The following is a 13,483-nucleotide window of genomic DNA, read 5'->3' as shown; positions in this document are numbered from 1 at the left end:
GGGAGGGGGGAGGAAGGGGGTATTTCGGATGTCTTAACAGCATTTTCATACTCCCGTTAGTTTACGCTAAATGTTAGTTATTTCGTTCTGTTGGGTTTTTTTTCATTCATTTCAGAACATTTTAGTCACCGTAATCAGGCTTTCAGTACTGGTTGTAAAATATAAGCTTTGGGTGAAAAATAACGTCTTAATAATATCTTTACAGCTATTGAATGATTTATAAATATCTTGAAAAGTCTAAATTATTTTCACATTCAAGATTTGCATTGAGCTCCTAAAATAGATAAAAAGAATAACGACCCTCTGATTAAACCAGCTGACAGACACATAATTTATCATTAATAACGATTGATCTTATTGCTGTTCTGTTCATTATCATCTTTAAAATCATATTTAGATAACAACCCGTCATGTCCCCGGATATAGACATGATAAAAGTACATCGGGATGACAAAAGGACGACAGCTGTTACCGCGAGATTTCAGCGGACGTTCCCTGTATAAACACGTCACAATTCATAGCCACATGTTCGTACGACACTTAATATATATCAGATATAAAATCAGACTTTAATTGAATTTTATATTATGTATAAAAAAAGAAGAAGAAATATTTACAAGATTTTACAAAATCAATGTGTTGTTTTTCAATGGCACAGATGGCTTTAGTGTTGTCTTTTCCTTTTAGATTTTTATATTATGACGTATATATTTGGTTTAATCAAAATTGTTGAAAATACGCAAATAAATATACATCTGGATTTCATCAATTACATGCACAATACGTTTCATTGCCTTATATGTGTATTGTCAATATTAATGTAAAAATCAATATTATCTATCGGATCCTCGTAACGACATACCAACGCATGACGAGGTGGATATACGATAACGACATTTAAAAAAAAATGTATTTTTCCAGGAAACTCCGTGTTTAAACATATTTATCGTCAAAACATAGACACAGGATTAGGCACAATTTACAACAACTTATCAGCGCCTTCTCTCAACATATATACAGTGTATTACAAGGCATAGTTACATTAACTAAATGATGACAAAAATGATATAATATATATACGGTTTACCAAATAAACTGATCTGTCCCGGGCGAGAGCCCAGCCCAGGACTGAATGTCCAGGAGTGACTCCCTGGAAACCGACTGTATAATATAGTAACATCTAACCTTTTATAGTCCTAAGTCCTAGGTATGAGTATATATGATTGATTGATACATGATAATACGGAAGACGTCTGTCATATAGCCTGAGACAATATTAGATAACCATGTACAACATGTACCATTAATATCAGATCAACTACGTCAACAGGTAAACAGAGTTGGTGCCAAAGGGCAAATATGTTATATAGAAATACAGATCTAGGAATATTTTTGGATATAAAATCTGATATATATTTTTAACTAAATTTTAAAATAATTTATTATATTTCAATGCCTTTCGTTAGTAAAACAGTGACATTCCATAAAAAAGTGAAAGGCATTCTCACAAGGATGACCTAAAATACAAGCTGCGCTTTCTACAAGGTTTACTCTAATAAGATTATAATTAAGGGAACTACATTGGTGGCCAGAGAAAAAAAGGCTTGACATGGATTTTCCGACTCACGGTTCATACAATACCCGTATAATGGACCGTGGATCGGGAATTCCGGCCAATTCCCTTGTGACATCTGCCTGGCTTGTCTATCCTACGATTTCCAGGAAACAATCGACCCACTGGAAATGATGATACTTGTACGAAATATGAGCCCTATTGCTGTTTTTTCCACTTTTATTTATTTATTTACTTATTTAGGTGTCGGTTACAGGTATTTTGAGCGCGTGGGATGGCGATGCATTGTGAGATAAATAAGAAAAACATCCTATTGAAACTCGCGGGAGATCTTACAATGAAATAGACCGGAGAACCCGAGGTAAACTCGGGTAATGGCTCTCCCAGAGTGCATTGCGGTTCCCTTCATGAAAGAAGGAACCGCAATGCACTCTGGGAGAGATTGAAACTCGGGCAGGCGACTCCACACCTTTTCACGTCCGATTTGGGATTCGAACCCCAGTCGCCTAGGTGAAAGGCAATTGTGTTACCACTGTGCCACTGTATAAACTAAAGCATTAAAATGCATTTACAGTAATACACTTATTCTGTTATAAGTGGCATACTATTGGACATTACCAAGGGGACGTACGCTATTTATAATTAATCTATTTTTAGAAACACCCAGTTAATCAGCATTTTCAAAAGTGTTTTTTTCCACGCCCGATAATTATGACTTTTATCGGATACTACATCAACATTTTTTTTAGCTAATCAGAAATTGTTAAAAACGATAATTTTATAATAAATAAATATATACTCTTAATTTGGTTTATACACTTGTATATACATGTATATGTACGCGATTTTTTTTTGTACTAATGCCCTTATATTGTTGATGGGCCGTTTGCAATTTTTAAGTAACTGATTTGATTTTTACTCATAAAGTGCATCTATACGACACTCATAACTTGGTTTGGTTTGGTTTATTTTGTTTTACGTCCTATTAACAGCTAAGGTCATTTAAGGACGGCCTCCCGTGCGTGCGACATGCATGCGTATGTTGAGTGCGTATGTGTGTTTTGGGAGGCTGCAGTATTTTCGTGTTAAGTCTCCTTGTGATAGGCCGGAACTTTTGCCGATTTATAGTGCTACCTCACTGAAGCATACTGCCGAAGACTCCCAGCAGGACACCCCACCCGGTCACATTATACTGACAACGTCCAGACTTTTGTGGATGGCTTGATCTAATCGTATTAAATAACGAGATAAGTTAATTAACAAAGATATGGTCGACGTGTGTAAATAGGACCGGCCATTGTGTGTGTAATCGGGACTATATAAATAGCTGTATACCATTACAATGTACTGATAAAGATACTGTATGGATTTATTTATATTATTGACAACAAATATTTATTTCATAACTGTTTGACGATGGATGCATTTAATCACTCCTCAACCTTAAAATATCCCTGATGTTTCTGGCATCGTCCTTGTGCAAACCTCTTCATTCCAATCGAGAACCGTCGGCACTTTCCGTAAACGAGAAAATCTCGTTTACGGAAAGTGCCGACGATTCCCGATTGCTCTTGATTCTCGTTGAGTTCTAGCTGAAGTTTAGCTACAGGACTCCGCGACTCAACTTTTCTGACAGTTGAAACGAAGAGGAATAACTCTGATAGTTCATAATGGTGTCTGTCCTATGAAGTATTGTGTTGAATATGATTTACCTCCCTTTAATTACATATAAAAACATAGACGTGACTCTTATTTTATCGATTTGACCGTGACATCTTGTCAATAAAATCTGTTAAATGATTGAAGCCTAAAAGTCCATCGTTGACGTAAAAAGGAAATATTTACCGTCAAATGATAATTTACAATGGTATCAAGTATCATAAACGGCCATTAATAGAGTAAGTACTCCGTTCCGACATCAGCAACATGTACAATTTCTATTGATGAAATCTATGTCCGACCGATGATTATATGAGTGTTTGTGATTACATGTAATGAAATTAACGCCGAAGTGTATAGGAAAAACGAGTATTGTATACTAATACCGTATGTCTTTGCGGTAACTAGTGATACTTCGGGTCGAATTAATAATTTTCAGGACTTAATACTCGAAGAACTTTGGTTTATCTTGAGAGTAAAACTGCTGTATTAATTTGAAGATTATAACTTTCACTACTTGGAAAAAAATACATATTTTCCAGTAAGTTTAATTTTGACGATATAAACTTTATTCAAACGAAGTAATGACCCTTTAAAAAATTCGTATACATGTGCATTTCAATCAAATGAATTGAACTCGACAATGTGATAATAAGAATTACATCCCTTTGATTTTCTTAGGTTTATTTCTGCATGGGGACCAAAGCTAGTTGAAATATTTTGTATTTTGCGTGATTAAGGCATTTCGATATCAAAAGCGAACATGAAATCAAACTGATTTTCTTTGTCCGGTAACGGAAGACGGGGTTCTCCGGTAACGGAAGACGGGGTTCTCTCTTCGGAGTTCCCTGTAAACGAAATGTAAAGATAATGAGAAGTTATGATAGCAACACAAGCTTTTATATTATTGTAACGGTTAATTGTTACTGCAGACAACTTGATTAATTTTATAAATTCCGAGATTGCTTGTGAGAGGCCTTATTCGATTTCCTCATAAAATCACAAGGTCATTGACACTATGACCACAAGATCAAACGAATTTTGGATAGTAATTTATTTTTTTTAATTTTCATTTTTATTCATTTATTTTTTTATTTATTTTTATTTTATTTTATTTTTTACCAAAAATAACTTTTGACATACCTATATTGCTGATATCGACCCCGTACAAAAACGAGGGACCGCGATAGCTCAGTCGGTTAGAGCGCCGGCCACGAAATATCGGGTTAAGATCCGAGGTGTGTGGTTCGTCCCTTCCCTAACCGTGTCGGTTTGTGTTTCTCGGGAAGCTGAGAAATGGACCGGTCTTTGCTGTCGTGGTTGTGTCCTTGGGCAAGACACTTTACTCTTATTTCTCTGGATGGCATCCGACGGATCTCCCGTATGTTGTTCAGTGAGGTAGCTACGAACTACTACAATGAGGCCCCGCCTAAAATGACCTTTTCTGTTCACGGGCGATAAACCATGCAAACAAATCGTACATGTACCTTAAATTTAGATCCCTGGCTACTTGTGACATGTTTCAATGCCTCTGCTATGTGATATCTCTCACTTGATGGCGGGGGAATCTTAACACAAGTATCTGCAAGAACAATAGCACAAACATCGCAAATTTCGTAAAATCAGTTTAAAAGATATAATAATGATTATCATTGTGTTATACGGTGGCTGGTTTGAGCTATATATCGTCTTTTCCCCCCGAATAGACGAAAATTAACAAACCTTAAATTTGATATTTTGGGGGCGAAAAGACGAAAATTAAGCTTACTAATTCTCGTCTTTTGGGTCGATAATGCGAAATTTAAAGTTTGTTAATTTTCGTCTTTTGATCTTGCGTAGTATGGCATAAAATTAAATCAATTGTGTGTAGTACATCTAAACTTAATGAAGTGGATACAAAGAATACATGTATGTATAGCCATTATCATTCAGTACAATTTATCCGATAAGTTATTTATGTAAATTCTCGATTTCCAAAGCAACTTACATACTTTCCGGGAATTGTTCGTTTCATTTTCTTTACTTTTATTCGGCATAGCCGTATAGGACTAAGACCACAATTAGCTTCGCTATATGTTTCATTGTAACATTAAAATTCATAATAAATTCCCAACATCTCATATGCAACTTTCCATCTCACCTGGCCAAGACCAACATCTGAGAAGCAAAATATAAAAGTTTCAACCCAGCATGTTGGGCATTTTCTGGAGATAGCTGTCAAAATGTGTCACCAACGTGGATTATATACATCCGGGTCAGGGGTAGAGGTCAAATCAGGACTCATCACACAGGGTCCTGGAGCACATGATAAATGATCAATATTATTATTTTACATCACAAAACATAGATTGACATCTCTGCTATAAATCCACATTAAATTCATCAACAGAAATCAAGTTCAAAGAGGCATTTGATTGGTTTTCCAGAAATACATACATTTTTGAGGGGACTTCATTCGTGGGGGCCTGAACCCGGAAGTACTTAATTGTGGTCTTAGTCCGTATAATATTCTTTTGTCCCCGGAAATGACGCGACAGGTGGCGTTACTGGTCAAGATGAAGTATGTGATTGGTCAATGTAGCGGTAAATGCAAAATGCAGAAATGCAGTTTAAAACGGAACAAAGTTAAGATTGGATGCAAGCTGAATAAGTGGATGTATCTTTTCTAATGACACATTAATAAAATTATATTCCTGATTGAAATGCAGTCGTATTCAGGCGCGTAGCTGCATATACGCAAATACACAGTAGCGTACACATCAGTTTTCAAACAAAAAAAACAAAAACACACACACACACACACACACACACACACACACACACACACAAAAAAAAAACCAAACAAACTAACTAACAAAACAAAGAGAAAAAATAACTCTGTTATTTATATGAGCTTATCTATACACAAACTATGAATGCTGTCCCTAGGTGATGGTTCTAGTCAAACCCACTAATTGATATAACTAGTCATTACGTGGTAGGGAACGCAATCAATCGGTCGGTTAAAGTGGGACAAAGAAAAATCCGAAGACCTGTTTCTTTGGAAGAAATTTCAGCTCGCCCTGCAGGAACCATCAGCATCAGAAACAAGTCAAAATGGTACACCAGATGTAACAAAGCTCCCTGGTGGTTGTCAAAATTTCAAAATGTAATCACGATAATATGCCGAAACACAATACAACATATAATTATGATTTAACTCATTCCATTATAACAATTATACACAACGAGAAAAACGTTTTTTTTCAAATATGTGTGTGTGTATTTCGGCACAAATTGCATGAAACTTATAGAAAAAATAATCTGATACTTTCTCAATTAAGAAAAGTAAAATAAGCGCCTATATCTTCTATTGTTAAACGTACATGTAGTGAATGAGCGAATAGTGAAAATTACAGATATATCTCATTTACATATTTAAATTACTCATTTAAATATGATTTAAAATTTGGGCATAGTAACATTTAATTTTTTTTCTAGGGTCTGATCTAGCCCACCATCCTCCCTTTGGTGTCCATTCCTATAAAGGACTACTTACAACCGGAAACCAGGGTAAAGTCTGATTTACATATTTGTTACTGTTAATCGTAAAATGAATTATAAAACATTAACCAAAAGAACAGGTCCGGAGTTATATATGCGCATAGAGTACAAAATTCACTATTGGAATTTCCCTCACTACATGACAGTTGGTAAGATGCAGAAATGAATCAATACTTTTAAGGAAACGTTAGGTGAACGTTACTATACGTATGCTTAGGAATGTTATTGAATATAATGAAACACAGCTTTCTGAACGCAGATAGACACAGAAATCTAATTTTCAAATGTACAAATGTACAGATTTCGATATTATGTATGTACCCTTTGTCTGATCTTCAATAAAATTCGTAAATTAATGTATTTTTAAATCATTAGGTTTGTACACCAACGCTTTCACGAATGTTTTGCCTTATATATCAAGGCCGCTAAATAGTGGGATTAACGTCTCCAAACGAGACCAAGTATGGTTTTCCTGGCTTGTCTAGGTTGTCACACGAACACAGTTCCCTGGTAGTTAAGCTTCTGAACTCTGAACCCTAACTGAGAGAGTGTCCTAGGCTCGGCTATAACCGGAGCAAGGACATTAATCCTCGTCAATCAACCCCTATCTGAGTTTAGTTTAAACATATTTTATTGACAAAAATGACAAAGGGATTAGTCAGCAAGTTTTACCAACTTATAAACGACTTAATTCTCCCGTAAAATTAACAAAATAATAAACAATAACATAGTCACATGATGGTATATACAAGAATATTCAATTCAAAAATGTGATCAAGAAGAGAGTAGAAAAAATATTGAGCATTTTGGATTAAGTTGTTATTTAATAGGAAAGTGGCATAAAAAGGGGAAGAGGAGAGAGAGAGGGGGGGGGGGGGGGGGGGGGGGGGGGTATAGTGATATTCGTTATAATTCCAACTTTTAACTTAACTCTAGAACACATGTCGTGCTATGTTATCACCACCGGTACAGTTGAAAGATTCATTTATATTGAATTCAATTCTACTTTATTGGAACTTTTATAACTACAACTGTATTTTATATATAAATGTATTTTACCTACACATACCGTCATGAAAACATCATCCATTGTCGCAATGATCATCCCAAAACGTCGTGTTACGGTAACGCGACTTAAATACAAGGTTGATCTCAGGTTTTTGGTCTTGATTTCTTTCTTTTACAGCCTTTCCCACAGGAAAGGTATTGCTTTGCCCAATGGACTATGGTTATGTACGTATGGTTATTGAACACATATTCAGACATTATGTAAACATGTTCCAAGTGTGCAAAATGAGGTAAAGTCAACACAAATTATCATTCTAAATGCTGTACAAGGCTCGTCGTTTCAAGAAAACAGGACAACGTAACTATTCGGACATCGTTAAATGGCGGACTTAAATTGTCCAAACACTTAACTACATATCTTAATACGGTACTCATTATTTCTTTATTTCAACAAATTTTATTATACAAGATGTTATAGTACAAAGGGATTTGACAACAGGCTTTGCCTATATCAGTTTCTCCCACATAAATGACATTTTGATAAAATAATATTGAAAGAATTTGTCTTGACAAATTGAACAATAGAACTATATAAACGGTATTCATTCATCCCTCATTTTATTTCTCTGTATACACATACACAATAACTTGGCTACGCGCATGGTATTATCACCAAAATGATTAAAACTGATATCATTTTGTTATCTGTGCTGAAACACATAAGTTCGTTCATTTATTTCACCAGCAGTTTTATATTATAAACACCAGCATTTAAACTATGCCGTTTATCTTTTTTAAAGATATTTCTTGTTTTTGTTTTTGTTTTGTTTTTTGTTTTGGTTGTTTGTTATGTTTGTGTGTTTGTTTGCTTCTCTCCGCATAGCTTCGCTATATCTTCGATGTCATGTGTCAGAAACCGGAAATAGGTTTTTTGCGGAAATACGTCATGTTGATTGTGACGTCATCTGTTGATATCACGTGCCATCCCTTATCAACAGTACACCCTATCGACTTCAGTCACGATATATTTCGCTCTCATCTTTTTCTAAGATATTTGAAGTTTTACTTGAAAGAATTCCTCAAGTATTGTCACAGATCAAAATAGCAAGGTGAGTGATATGAGCAAGCACTTTTTGACTTGTTTTTTTTAAATGATGTCTGGAAGCCCACCGGAAAATGGTGGTAAGAGGGAGAAACTTGGCAGTATTTTTACAAAATATTTTGAGCACTCATAATTGTAAAATGAATATGCAGTTTAGGCTTAAACCTAATACAAATTAACCTATAAATCTACGTTTCAAATTTTGTTTTTAACGGAGAAAATAGAATCTAAATAATTTCATGGCGGCGGTGTCTTTCTGGAACCAGTTATTTCCTCGTTGCCATGTCTCTGCGGGATGACGAGGTGGATAGGGGGTGTTGGGTTGGATCGTGATTTTGATTGTTTACAACATATGACGACCCTGGTACATTTTTCTTTAATTTACGATGAGTCCAGTACGTATTAAGAAAAGACAATGGCGACCAAAGCCCACTGATGATACACCAAAACCACGTGGAAAGATTCGCTTAGCCAGACTTGAACCAGTAAGTAAAATACTTGTTGTTGATACAGGCGCTTGACACATAGTTTTAAGCATGTAAGCTTAAGCTTCATTAATTCGAAAAGTGGGACACGTCGTAAAAAACATGCTTTCGTGTAGATATAAAGATAGTCTAATTCATCGTTTAATTATTAAATCGTGACATACCTGTCATATTTTGAATGTATGTACACATGTAGTTCAGTATTCAAGATTATTTTATTACTTCTTGTTATCATCGTTTTAATTAATTTCTAACATATATAATCTCCATAACAAATCCACATTTCGAGGGCCCAGTTGTTCAAAAGGTGATTAGGCTAATCACATTTTAACAACATTTTTTAAATCCTGATACATCTGTATAATAATTTCTCGTAGAACCTTTTTGATAAAACCTTACGAAATTCTATAGTTCTTAATTATCTTCCAACTGGCATAACTCAAAGACGAAATACTCACAAGTTTTTCAGCAAATGAGAAATTCGCCAATCAAGTGATTAAGTAAATCACTTTTTGAACAATTGGGCCCTGGTGTTTTGAACTTCTCGTTGTACACTGTCAGGTCAAAAGTCTTTTCGCACATTCTAATGTTTTTGCTATATAATCCTACCATTCAAACTTTTTCAAATATTTTTTCTGTGTTTGTTAATGGGCTGATTTTAGCGAAAGTTTGTATGGTGAAAGAGTTTAGTTAATTTCATTTGGTGATATTTCCATTATTTTCCATTGTATTTCATTTGAGAAATTCAAATTAAAGATATGAATTTTTGTCCAGCATTTTGATAATTTGGTACGTTAATGAATGCTGATGTTGTCATGGGAAGTTTGGTTTTGTTGTTACTTTTAATTTCTACCTATATAATTATGATGCATCGAAATTTTACATGAATGAACGCAGGGCAAGTGATTGGGGAAAGGTTGAAAATACAAAGAAATTGTAGCAGGTCGCGCGGAAAGATTTTTGACCCGAAGCTGTTCTCTATCTGTGTCGTTACGTCGCAGGTCTGAATCGGCCGAAGAACTCCAATCAGCCCTGAATGCATTTGAATTATATTGTAATAGATGGAAGCTTGTTATAAATACAAATAAAACTAAAATTGTTATATTTTCAAAAATTTTGCGCGACGGAGAGAGAGAGAGAGAGAGAGAGAGAGAGAGAGAGAGCGCAATGCCTTTATTGGCACTGCTTTGCGTTAATAATATTGGCGAAATTCGTAAGTTAGCAAGATATGTATATTATTATGATGCCAACAAAGCCATAGTGTAATTAGCATACTATAGACATGTCACTGGTATTTTATAATTTTTGTGTTGTTCAGTAATAGTCAGAATTAGTTCTCCGCCATTTTGTATGCATGAATTGTTATATGATATATATGTATCTTGGAATCCTATATGCTATGTAGCATTTGGAAATAAATTGAAATGAATTGAATTGCTTTGATAGGGATACTTTGAATCCCTCGACTGTTTTGGCGCACACAACCGAATCTTCCAGATGATTCCAGTCAACTACAGTTCTTACGAAGAAAGAGTTTTTGTAAGGATTTGTTGTGGCTCGTTGTACTTGGTATGGTTTACTGTTTTTGGTTGATATGAAGTTTCGTGGTGCTCTGATGGCTCTTTTAGGTCTAGAATTTTGTAGGAAATCAGATGGTGGTATGGCTGGTACCAACCCCTCAACAATTTTGAACATATAGATGAGGCGTTGTGCTGTTCTTCTTGATTGGAGTAAGAGTTACATATAATCAATTTATTTGTTAACAGGATCCCAAAGTACCAAGATGTCCAGAAAGGTCACAATCAAAAGCTACGTATCACAGCTTGCTGGGTTCTTAAAAGTAAAACGACAAGTTGTTTCCATAGACAACCTTTATTAATTAAATCCATGTAAGTGTTTGGAAAATTGCTTCCCACTTCACTAATGAATCATCAATGCATATATTATGTTGACTTAAAGAGGCTTGCCCGCAGAGATCAGAAAAATTGGCTAATAGAAAAAGATTTTTTACACATGACAAATTGTTGGAATTGTTGAGTTTTTCATTTTATTTTCCTTATAAAACGCTGAAAAGTGATATTAAAACCTCATTTTTAAATATTATTTATTTAATCGCAACCCGCAATAAGTCCCCGCTATAAAGTGGAGTCTAATTTGATTGACAGATCAAAGAAACAAGCACGTGCACAGTGCCGCACAGTGATAACTGCAAAGGCAGCGGCGATTTACAAAGAAGATTTGCCGTTATATTCCATACATTTCCCTCTCAGGTTGAGTTTTAAAACGTCTTTTAAATACATATTCTGTAATTGTTTTCAAGAAATAAAGTCGGAAAGCCTCTAATTTTGTCACATAGAAACGTGTACTGAAGTTTATTTAGTGATCGGAGATGTGCCGTTTACCGGTCCGTCTGCGGGTAAGCCTCTTTAAATATATTGATGCTATAGCATTCACATCAACACATGCATGTTTCTTGCACCACAGTTTGTTCCATTTTCACACAAACCCTTTGTAACGGGAATGGAGTTATGTACTTTTGTTTGAGAGTTGTGTCCCTTAGCAGAACTATGTATTTGTGTATGTACATTTATTAGATTATTTTGTTGAATTGTAGTTGATTTATTAAGTGTGAGGGTGAATATATTTGTTAAGAATGTAAAATATATGTAGTATGAGAGTATGTATTCAGTTTGGAAATGTTTGCGAGTAATAATGATTGTGTATTTTATATTGAAAACAGTGTATGCTAATCTATGTGCACCATTGTGAATTAAAAATGGTGCTAGTTTAAATGTGTGAATGTAACGCATATGAAACCATTGACTGGTACTTCATTGTTGCAAGTTTTTTTTTTATACTTTCCTTTTATTCTTTCCTCTTAACAGAAGCCATTGGATGGTTATTTTCCTTAAGACTTTCAGTCTATGATGTGGGGTATTAGCTGTTTCGTGTATGATAGTGTGGAAGATGGTTTTATTCTGTGGTGCTGTAAATAGTTATGGGTACTAGTTGTTTTACATTGCCATTGATGGATTACTGAATAAATGTAGGACCTGTATCTAGTTTTCGTGTGGTTTATATATTCAAAGCACGGTACTATCAAGTTTTGATTTAAACATATTTTATTGTATCTTAATATATACATGGGAATTGGGCACAAGTTATCAAACTTATATTAAGCCCTTTCCCTATATAATTTTACATACATATAATACATTTATTTTACAAGATGACATATATTTACATATGAGAGAGAGAGAGAGAGAGAGAGAGAGAGAGAGAGAGAGTTATAATGAAGATATAATTTAAAAAAAAATCATTATGACTATAGATTATCAAATGAATAAACAATGAAGTATCAAGCATAATCAAGAACCTGCGTTGTATGTTAAATCAAACTGTTACACCTTCTTAATCATCATATTCCCTAGAGTTGTCGTTCCTTTAACTCGGTGCGTGAAAGAAATAACTCTGCATAGAAATTGCCTCAATTTTTTAATCATTTGATACATATTCATGTAACTTATTTGTACAGAAGCTGTTCTCGTCTAAGACTACCATGTCAACTTTCAGAGTGAAATCTACAGGTAGTACAACACCTGAATCACGTGCCTCTGACGTCACCATGACAACCAGTGGTACATGCGACACATGCAAACCCAGTGATATGGTCAAAACCTCACCTCAGGTATCTATCTTGATAGAAGATTTTGATTTTAACGTTATCGCTACTTGCTATACATGTCACATTTTACTTTTTCCCAATTTTCATTTTATTTCTAACCCTTCCACTCAATCGTTTGAATCCAATTTTATATGCACGTTCTTTCCCTTGTTCTTTCTATTCTACTTTTCCGTTCATTCTTTCCTTCCATTCTTCAAAGGTGAGTTCTGGTGTCAAAAGCAGCATCCGTTCTGAACACAGAACTGACCTTGGCCCAGACACCAAACATGTTTGGTAAGGGTCAAGGCTTATGAGTCGTGTACAAAATTAACTTGTTCCATTAAATAAATAAATGTTGTTGGTCACTTTTGATGACAAATATTCTTTTATTTATATTGTGATGCCAAATACATTGTATATCTGTTCACTACTTAACTATATATTCTCTG

Source organism: Pecten maximus, chromosome 5, assembly GCF_902652985.1.
Source record: "Pecten maximus chromosome 5, xPecMax1.1, whole genome shotgun sequence".
In the NCBI taxonomy this organism is placed as follows: Eukaryota; Metazoa; Mollusca; class Bivalvia; order Pectinida; family Pectinidae; genus Pecten; species Pecten maximus.
This window is presented reverse-complemented; position numbering follows the sequence as displayed.